Genomic DNA, 11,288 nt, shown 5'->3' on the forward strand with positions numbered 1-11,288 from the left:
CTTAAATAGATAGGTGACGACTCTTCAAAAATGCAAACCCCTTTCCCAAAAGGAACGAGTTGTCCCAACCAAAATGTCATGAACCCGATTTCGCAAGAAAAAGGGGGCGCGACAGCATGGCGACTCTGCTGAGGATTTTTTTTAGGCTTTTACCATTTCAGACCATTTTTGTGAATTTGTGCAATTATTTGTTTAATTCCTTTAAGCGTTTAATTTCTTCTTCAAGAGCAACTGACTTATCTTTCTTGTTTACTTCCTTTACTGCTGCTTTAAATTATAAAACTGCTGTATTTGTCGCTTTCTTAACGTGCAAATACATGACAACATGCTTTTAATTATTGCATAATCATGCTCAACGTCATACTCCACTCGTGCGAAACAAAATACTATAGCAACGCTTGATGAGTGGTTGCGCCCTTCCTATATCATTACCCCCTAAATTCGGAAAGGCTTATTTGCTGTAAAACTAGTCGATCAGCGGTGCAGTCGACGGTTCCGTGCCTTCCCCCTTGAGTTGTCCGCTCAAGGGTACCGGTCTAAAACCCCATAGAAACCTTACTCTGTTTAAATTGTGCATGCATCATGGTCAAACCTAGCCGGGGCAGTTATGTTGTACACATAATGATCCTTTAAGATAGCCTTGTCCAAAAGTCCACTGGGTTTCCCTAAACCCAAATGGACATCATCACGTTCTGTGCATTTATTTGGAGAACTAAATGCTTCATGCTAATTGTTGATGTTAAATAGTCGAGTCTGGTGGGCGTAAGGGCCTAACTTTGTTTGCCTTGCAGAAATATGAGGCACGAAGTCCCCAGATTCGGCATGGTCACCAAAATCCACCCAAGATTGCTGAGCTGGTGGGAAGATTTGCATTCTAGTGACAAAACCCTCGTCAGAAAATATCTGGGTAATCTACCATCCCTCTTGGAGATCCAGCCTAACAACATAATAATAGAAGCTGCTACCTTATTTTGGGATTGTGAAAGGGCCGTGTTCCGCTATGGGGACATAGAAATGACACCTTTGCTAGAGGAGATAGGAGGACTGGCCGGTCTAGCGTGGGAAAACCCGGGTTTGCTAATGCCTGAGAACCACACAGGCGAGGGTTTCTTAAAAATGATGGGTTTGAAGAAGAATGCAAAATTGGTATGCCTAAAGGAATCATACATCCCTTTTGACTATCTGTAAAGGTACGGTCACAACAAATCATACCGTACCTACCATGACGAGTTTGCCATCACATCCTTGGGACATATCCATCGTAGAGTATTCGTCTTCATATTTTGCTTCCTGGGTCTGATCGTGTTCCCAATGAAGAAAGGGAGAATCCATACTAGGCTGGCTATGGTAACCAAGACCCTAATGGAGGGGATTGGTGGGCAGACATTCAGCATTGTACCCATGATCATTGCAGACATATACCGAGCCTTAGAAAAGTGACAACGAGGAGTGAAACACTTCGAAGGCTGCAATCTGCTACTTCAGCTTTGGCTCATGGAACATCTCCAAAAGGGCGAATACCGACAAGAAATTCAGCGAAGGGCCTGGGATGACCACATCGCTTTCCACCATCCAAACACGAATGAATTACATCCCCGACATGTTAGCTCAGACTGAGAATGCCAAAGAATGGGTCAAGATCTTTGATAACCTGACTGAGGAACAGGTTCAATGGATGTTTGAGTGGTTTCCTACAGAGGAATTCATCGCCCGATCCAGAGATGCACCTTTCTTGATACTGATTGGTCTAAGAGGAACATACCCTTACGTCCCTCTTCGAGTTATGAGGCAAGCAGGTAGGAAGCAAGTCATACCCAGGGTCGACAAGATGAGCCATCTTCGAGCTGACTTCCAAAATGATGATAGTCCCCACAAGTGCCAAGCCCAACACATGTGGCACTGCAAGATTGTAATGGAGAAAGACACCATTGAGCCAGACAGATATCATGCCGGTTGTACCTCTTTCTATTCTGGTTGGTTGGAAGACAATTGGGCTGGTCTGGGCAAGCCAGGGTTCGTTCAAGGCCACAGAATTATAGATGAAAAGGCCAAGGCACAAGTCAAATACAACCAGCTGCGCAAAAGGATCTGTAAATGTGAGAGCGAATACCGCGAGATACAAGAGTCCAACCAGAAGCTGATTGAGGAATGGAAAGACATGGCTATCAGTGCCAACAAAAGGCTAGGATACTTAGAGCGAGGCATAGTAGAACTAGAGGGAAAATTTCTCAAAAGGGTTGAGGACTGTCAAAAGGCTGAAGGGATCGAAGGTGGACATCTAGCCAGAGTGTACCTATTGCCGGGACTTCGCGAATTGGGGAAGCTGTTTGAAGGAGCCAAGGATGTCGAATCTGGGGAAGGTCCTTCTCGGACCAAATAGATAGGAATTTACTTCTTTCGCTTTGTGAATGTAATAAGGCCAATGGCCATTAGTGACCTTTATTTCTTGCTTATTTAGTGTCGTTTTGGGATTCGCCTATTTTTTATCAATAAAATGAGGCATTTAGCATTCTAAGTCCTCCAAATCAATTTGTCGCTAGGCCTACCTCGGGCACAAAGAGGTTCCCAAATTAGGACACGCTTTACATTCCCGCACTATGTGTTTAAATATTGCAATACTTTTTATAATCCTCACTGACTATATTACCTTTTTGTTTTTATTTTTGTTTTCTTTCTTTTTATTCCCCTTCCCAAAGGTTAGTTCGTGTACTCTGGCATCATCATCTTATTTCACAAGATCCAGGGGCCCTCCACCCACTCCTCCTCTTAGTCCCTCTAAAGGCAAGAACAAAGGCAAGAATAAAATGGAAGATTTGAACAATATCAGGAAGGAGAACACAGCTGAACGGGTAGAGGCCACTGATGGCCAGGGTATTCGGGTTCCTAATGAGAATGTGTCACAGCTTGAACAGAAACTGTTGAAATTCCAAGAAGAGCTCGACCAGGTTCGAAATCTGGCAAACCTGTCATTTTCCCTCAACACCCTAGACATCAACTTCCCCAGCGCTCAAAACCCTACACCTCCTCAAAATATCCCAAAATAGCAGAATCATCCCGCACCTCACCATCACGCTGCTCCACCAAAGAACCAATGTAACACCTGCCATACCCCAAACAACACTCCACTACTCATCCCAGAACCTCAGAACTCCATAAACGACCATTTCCACACCCATACACCAGGCCTCCATAACAATCCTATCTGCGTGGAGACCATGCCACACTCCACCCAACCCATCTCATACACACCCGAGTCTGATGAAAAGGATCTGCTTATCATGAACTTGGCCGAGGAACTTAAAAAACTGACCGGCCGGATTCAGGGCATCGAGGGAAGCAAAGGAATCGAGGGGCTGAACTATGAAGACCTTTGCATACAGCCTGATGTCGAACTGCCTGAGGTGTACAAACCTCCTAAGTTGGAAATGTTTGATGGCGCGAGTGATCCAAGGGTCCATCTGAGGACCTATTGCGACAAGCTGGTTGGAGTAGGGAAGGATGAAAGGATCCACATGAAGCTGTTCATGAGGAGTTTGAAAGGAGATGCATTGTCTTGGTACATCAGCCAAGATCCCAAGAAGTGATCAAGCAGGGTGAGCATGGCATCTGACTTTATGGACAGATTCAGGTTTAACACAGAGAACGCACCAGACGTGTTCTATATCCAGAATTTGAAGCAGAAGCCCACAGAGACAATTTGCGAGTATGTTACTCGCTGGAGGTCCGAAGCTGCTAAGGTCAGACCCACCTTAGAAGAGGAGCAAATGAACAAGTTCTTTGTCCGGGATCAGGACCCGCAGTACTAAGAACGACTGATGATGATTGAGAACCACAAGTTCTCCGACATTATCAAATTAGGTGAAAGAATTGAAGAGGGTATTAAAATGTCACGCCCCAAACCCGAGGAGGCATGGATGGCACCCGATGCCGCACTGGCCCGAGCGAACCACTCTGCAGCTCTTTTTTTTTGTAACTATCATGGGCCAACATGGCCACAACTCGTAATGTACAACTTGTAAGTGGAAAAACACTGTATCACTAAACCGTTTTTCATAAAACATGAATACATATGGGCCTTCAAGGCCTCTGACATACTGTACAAAATGAACCTTTGTCTACAAAGGTTCTAGGATTATTTGACATCAAATGGGACAGGGTACCGGCCTACCCATAAGTCTGTAGCAAAACTCTTACACGATGACTCATAGGCTCGGCTGCACTCCGAATGAGGTGGAGTCTTACCGATCATTCATTGAATGCCAATCTCATCTGCTGTGAGGGCTCGTCAAACTGATTATCTTTACATGCAGGCATGAATGCAGCGTCCCCAACAAAAGGACGTCAGTACGAATAATGTACTGAGTATATAAGGCAGAACTGAAACATAACAATAAGTCAACATTAATTGAAGACATATAAAAATTAACCTGAATCTCTGAAGTGCCATCGTATATGCATACTTATCATACTTACATATATATAATGCTTCTCTTTGAAACTATTATCCATATGTGTGATGCATGACTGCCCAACTAATCGGTGGTAACTGCCCGACCGGCCGTAGCGCGGTGGTAAATGCATGACTGCGCGATCGGCCGTAGCTCGGTAGTAAATATATAACCGCCCAACTGGCCGTAGCTCGGTGGTAAATATGTAACTGCCCAACCGGCCGTAGCTCGGTGATAAATAAATATGCATGACAGCCCAACCGGTGGTAAATAATGATACATAACTTCCCAACCGGTGGTAACTGCCCGACCGGCCGTAGCACGGTGGTAAATGCATGAAAATGCATGTATCATTATATTAAAAACATTAACATCTCTATCATATACCTCAATAGGGACTTAGGGACATACTTAGACATGCTTGAATATCATTTTACAGGAATAAATAACATAGTCATCCTTAATTGCTAAGAGTAGAAACACTTATGAAATAGCATTACGTTTACGTATCGTTACTTGGATCATGCCAAAAGAAGGAAGGGATAGCCTAACATACCTGAGTCGATTCTCTTGACACTCCTCTAACACACGTCAATTGCGATAAAACACGAAACAAATTGTATGAAAAGCTCGTTGCTTATGCAAAGACTATCTTGGCCGAAACCTCTCCTTAAGTAACTTAGGACTATTGACACGAGAGCTAGCAGTGTCTTCTAAATCCGGATCAGAGATTTTCTTGTTCTTTGGTTTCTTCAAATTCAATCTCATAAGAAACAGTGAGCCACCCGTAGGAGAATTATATGAATTCAAGACTTGATTATTGGTGTTACAATTTTTCCAAGCAACAGCATGAGAAGCAGCATCAGAAAACAAAGAAAGGCTACCAAAACTGTCATCCCTAGAACATGAACTATTATTTTCCTTGTTATTATTTTTCATTGAAAAGTCCTCCAAATAAGTTATCCATCTACTCTCTTCTTGTGCATTACAGTAATTTGGTGATCCCTTTTTATCCACATATGAACCATCTTATGGACTCATTACTGAATTAGGAAGGACTTACATCTTTTCTGCTTTTGATGTCAAAGGACACTTGAGTCCAATTTCTTTTGCTCATGCTGCAGCAAGGTTAAGACCTTTAGCTTGAACAGATGAGGACGTCAACATCCATACTATAATACATACTACGCTAATATTGACTTCCTAGAGACTTGTGATTTCAAGTCCATTATTTCCTAGTGAATATAGAGGAACAAAGTGCAATTTGGAGAATTCTTGGAGTTGTTTTAATCCGTTACTAATTGAGAGATGCAAATTGTTGTGAATCATTCTTCACACACAAAAGAGTGTAAATGTTATACAAAGAAGTATATATATTATATGTGTATCTTTTGCCAAAATGAAAGCAAATGACCATTCACCGTTTGGCTTCCACCTAGCCGTGTATTGGCGGTGGAAGTGCTATATTTGTGACAAATAGTGCTTACCAATACAAGATATATCCAACATTTACTTATCCCCATATTTTAGTATTTAATATATATAAAAAAATTATTCACATAATTAAGAATTATTTCAAATTATTTAAAATACTATTTACTTTTAACACACTTTATATAACTTACTATCATGGTTATGTGGTACCATATAAAATAAATACATACACAATTATTTAAAACATTCATATAAAAATTATATATATTTTCTCAACTTCTAATTTTCCTAATCTCATATAAAGAGTACAAATTTTTCGTACACTTAATTTTTGAAATGGTAAAAAGATAAACTTATTTTGATGTGAGAAAATGATTTCTATCTTTATAATAAAGAAAATCTCATAAACTTTCTCATATTATATATATGTATAATTTAAAGCATATTCGAAAGTAGTAATAATAATAACTATTTAAAATCATATTTTTCAAACAATTTTTTTTTCTTTACAAAAATGTTCACTCAAAATACCATATCAAATATATATATATAACGGTATCAAGGTTGTTAAACTTACGTGGTGTAACATAAAAGTGGTATTGTTTCAAATTTCGAAGCTTTGCAAGCTACAAATAAGGCTTTACAATCCGGTGGTGTGTCCAAGAAAAGGGACGTGGGGGCCGTGATGGTTGCACAAAGGACCAAGTCTTCCCTCAAATACCAAACTTACCCAACACCTCCACTCACATACCAGCCAACCCCAAATTACCAAGCACCCTCACCCTCGTACTAAGCTCCGCCACCAACTTATCAATCATCTCCACCCCCCACATATCAACCTACCTCACCCAGATACTCCCAACCCGCTCATGTCTACCACATCATAATTTTCAACCATCCCATTATCAATCACCCCCTGCACGCCAAAACTTCCCTAGACCTCGACCTAATATTGATCGCAGATCTCCAAAATAATATACCGCCATCGCTGAACCCATCGACCAGCTGTATGAGAAGCTCAAAGCTGCTGGTTATGTCACCCCCATCCCTGCTGCAACCCCTGAGAACCCTTCTCAATGGGTTAACCCAAATAAGTCCTGTGCATACCACTCCGGCAAGAAAGGGCACACCATCGATGAATGCCGCTCTTTGAAAGACAAGATACAGTCTTTGATTGATAATAAGATCATTGTGGCAAAGGAACCCGCTCCAAACGTCCGCAACAATCCTCTGCCAGACCATAAGGGTGGAGGTATCCACATGATTGAAGTAGAAGATGATTGGGATCCCGAGGGATCAATCAGGTTGATCGCAGAAGGTGATGACCCAAAGAAACTGACAATTACTCTCAATCCAATCATAGTCCAGACCCAACCATCTGAGGATGCTGAGGTGAATATGTCTATACCTCTTGAGTTTGAAGTAGCGCCACCCGCAAAGACACCAGTCCCAATTGAGGTTGAATTCGTGTCTCCGGCAAATGCACCCACACCATTTGAGGTTGCAGTCTTGCCACCCAAGGCACATGTTCTATTCGAAGTAAGGATAGTCGCGCCGATCCCAGTGGTGATGTCAACCACGCCACACTTTTATACAAATGCTGTACCCTGGGACTATACAGCCGAGGCGAGAAGGAAGGGCAAAGTCAGGATTGAAGAAACTGTCGCAGCACAGGGTATGACAAGAACTGGTAGAGTCTATACCCCTGAACATCTAGCTGAGCCAAGCAAGCAAGCCTCCAATCGGCCACCCCTCATCGAGACAGGTCCGGACGACCTTTGGAGGAAAGTACATGCCAAGGAGTATTCGGTCATCGACCAGTTGAACAAGATGCCAGCACAAATATCTATTCTCTCTTTGCTGCAAAATTTTGAGACGCACAAGAATGCTTTGTTGAAGGTGCTGAATGAAGCGTACGTACCAAATAACATCACTAGCGGGGAAGTGGCTAATATGGTAGGACAAGTGCTGGAGAGCCATAAGATCACCTTTCATGAGGACGAGCTGCCACCTGAAGGGATGGGGCACAACAAAGCACTGCACATCACCGTGCAATGCGAAGATTATTTCATCAGCAGAATCCTGATCGATGGAGGGTCCAGTCTTAACATTTGTCCGCTAATAACACTCAAGAAGTTGGTTAAAGGGCTGCATGAGATAAAGGATGGAGCAATCAATGTGAAAGCTTTCGATGGTTCTCAGAGGTCCACCATTGGTGAGATTAGTCTATGCCTGCAGATGGGACCAACTTGGTTCGAGGTCGATTTCCAGGTAATAGATGTACCAGCATCTTACAACTTACTGCTGGGACGGCCATGGATCCATGCTGCTGGGGACGTAGCGTCAATGCTGCATCAGGCAGTAAAGTTCGAACGGAATCATCAGGAAGTGATCATTCACGGCGACGGTAGCAACCCTATATACAGTCGCCAGACTATTCCGGCGCGATGGAAGAAGGAAGCTGGGTGGAGAATCTTACCACCACATTGAACGGGTCAATGCTATCGACAAAGACAAATGGTGGGATAGCAAAATTGAGAGTATACTGAGTTGGAGTGGGTACGAGCCTGGCAAAGGGCTCGGCAAGAACCTCCAAGGAATCTCTAAACCCATAAAACTCAAGAAACATGGCACTACCTTCGGTTTGGGATATGAATACACCTAGGAAGAATTCAATAGCTGGTCGCCACCATGGCGCAATCCTTACTACCCACTAGAGCAGCTAATTCCGCATCTGGAGCAGACCTTCCAATAGGCCGACATTATTTATGGGTCAGATGAAGAAGAAGCACTTGCAACAGTGAAGAACTTGTTTCTAGAGGACAGTGATATGGACTGTTGCGTTATTGTCGAGGAGGAGGGGGATGAAGGCCCTTACATACAGGCTGTGAGCAGAGGGGCACATCTTAAGAATTAGACTATTAGGACAATCAAAGCCCGACGAGCCTCGGGGTAGTAAGGCTAAAACAAGCATTATTCACTGTTTTATTTACTAAATGATTTTCTTTTCGTATTTTTCAATTCCCGCAATAAGATCTTCGATGTTCAAAACAATTATTCAATTTATCAAAAGCATTTTTGATTTTTCTTATGAATTAATATTTATTGCTATCATTACATTACCTATACAGCATTACTATTACTTGTCTTGATGAACCAATGACTGTGACATGCAATGAGACAACGCAACAAACGGACATGGATTCAGAGGAAGATGACAAACCTGACGAGATTGTCAAAGAAGTTGAGAATTTTGAGAACAGACCTAAGTCCAACCTGGACGAGACCGAAATTGTCAACCTGGGAGATTCAGAAAACGTCAAGGAAACACGAATCAGCATTCACCTGTCGCCATCAGAAAGAAAGAACACACAGAATTTCTAAAGGAGTATGAAGACATATTCGCCTGGTCGTATGATGACATGACTGGTCTGAGTACGTCTATTGTGGCTCACAAACTGCCAACCAATCCAATGTGTCCGCTGATAAAGCAAAAGCTCAAAAAGTTCAAGCCCTATATGAGTTTGAAAATCAAGGAAGAAGTCACCAAGAAGATCAACGCTAAGGTTCTCAGGGTAGTAGAATACCCGACATGGTTAGCCAACATTGTGCCAGTGCCAAAGAAGGATGGAAAAGTTAGAGTCTGCATCGACTACCGGGATCTCAACCGGGCCAGTCCGAAAGACGACTTCCCTTTGCCAAATATACACATCCTGATTGACAATTGCGCCAAGCATGAGCTACAGTCATTAGTAGATTACTTCGCTGGTTATCATCTGATCTGGATGGATGAGGAAGATGCTGAGAAAATGGCTTTCATTACGCCGTGGGGAATGTACTATTACAAGATGATGCCATTCAGCTTGAAGAATGGAGGGGCCACCTATATGAGGGCCATGACTACCATCTTCCATGATATGATACACAAGGAGATCGAGGTATATGTGGATGATGCTATTATCAAGTCCAAGAAGGCCACTGACCACATAGAAGATCTAAGGAAGTTTTTCAATAGACTACGGAAATACAACCTGAAATTAAACCCCATGAAGTGTGCATTTGAGGTTCCTGCTGGGAAATTGCTTGAGTTTATTGTGAGCCGCCGAGGAATAGAACTGGATCCATCGAAGGTCAAAGCCATTAAAGAACTACCACCGCCAAGGAACAAGAAAAATGTGATGAGTTTCTTGGGAAGGCTTAACTACCACCCGATTCATAGCACAGTCTACAGTTATCTGTGAGCCAATCTTCAAGATGTTAAAGAAGGACACCGCCACCGAATGGACCAATGACTGCCAAAAGGCCTTCGACAAAATCAAGGAGTACTTGTCAACACCACCGGTCTTAGTCCCGCCTGAGCTAGGTAGCCCTTATTGCTCTACCTTACAGTGTTAGATGGAGCTTTCGGCTGCGTTCTGGGGCAGCACGATGAAACAGGAAGGAAGGAGCAAGCTATTTATTATCTCAGCAAGAAGTTCACCCCGTACGAGGCCCGGTATTCTCTATTGGAACGTACCTGTTGTGCTTTGACTTGGGTAGCTCAGAAGCTGAGGCATTACTTCTGTGCCTATGCTACATATTGATCACGCCCAACTCTAGTCCTAAAAAGGATAAGCGGTCGCTGCAAATATAATTCGGTCTAAAAGTCCAAAGTCGAATCCCACAGAGAACTAAGGCTTAGCTACAGTTGTTCACTATCACCAAGAACACAAGCTTGAACAATTCCTAACTTATAGATATTAAGATTCTTGTGTTTAACTAACTAATTAACAAATTAAAATAATAAATTAACACTAAAGATACTACAGGCTGGAGAAAAGATTAAGGAGGTCTAGAGTTACGATTTCCCCAATTGTCGAAATCCTTCCCGCTATGTCTTCTATGATTTCGCCTAAGTATTCTCTACCGATCATGAGCGCTCTGCGTGTTGCAATTCTCTCCCGAGTAATTACGATAATTTACTAGACATACTCTCCCGAGTTACGCTAGCTGACTTTAATTACAGCTCACTTAGATCGCACCCAAGGTTTCGTTATCCCTAATCCCACCTTTAAACCCTTGGTTATTGATTCCTCACATACGTCGGAGTGATGTTGTTCAACAACTACCTAAATATGCACTCTCTCCCGAGTAATACATACTAAATAGGCACAGCTAATTGAGGGCCCTTCAATCAACCACAAGAATAATATAGTTGAACAAATAGAGAAAATACTACGGCTCAATTATATGAAAACATAACAAGAATTTATCTTACAAAAGGTTCCATCAAAACCCTAGATAACAAATTAGCTATTCATAACAGTATGTAAAACTACAATACTAAAAGTCATAACCAACAATGAAAAATAGGAAGAGGAAGGAAAAACTTGTAGAAGAATTCCCCGCCTTGCTCCTATTGTGTCT

Source organism: Nicotiana attenuata, chromosome 1 (assembly GCF_001879085.1).
Source record: "Nicotiana attenuata strain UT chromosome 1, NIATTr2, whole genome shotgun sequence".
NCBI classification, from domain to species: domain Eukaryota; kingdom Viridiplantae; phylum Streptophyta; class Magnoliopsida; order Solanales; family Solanaceae; genus Nicotiana; species Nicotiana attenuata.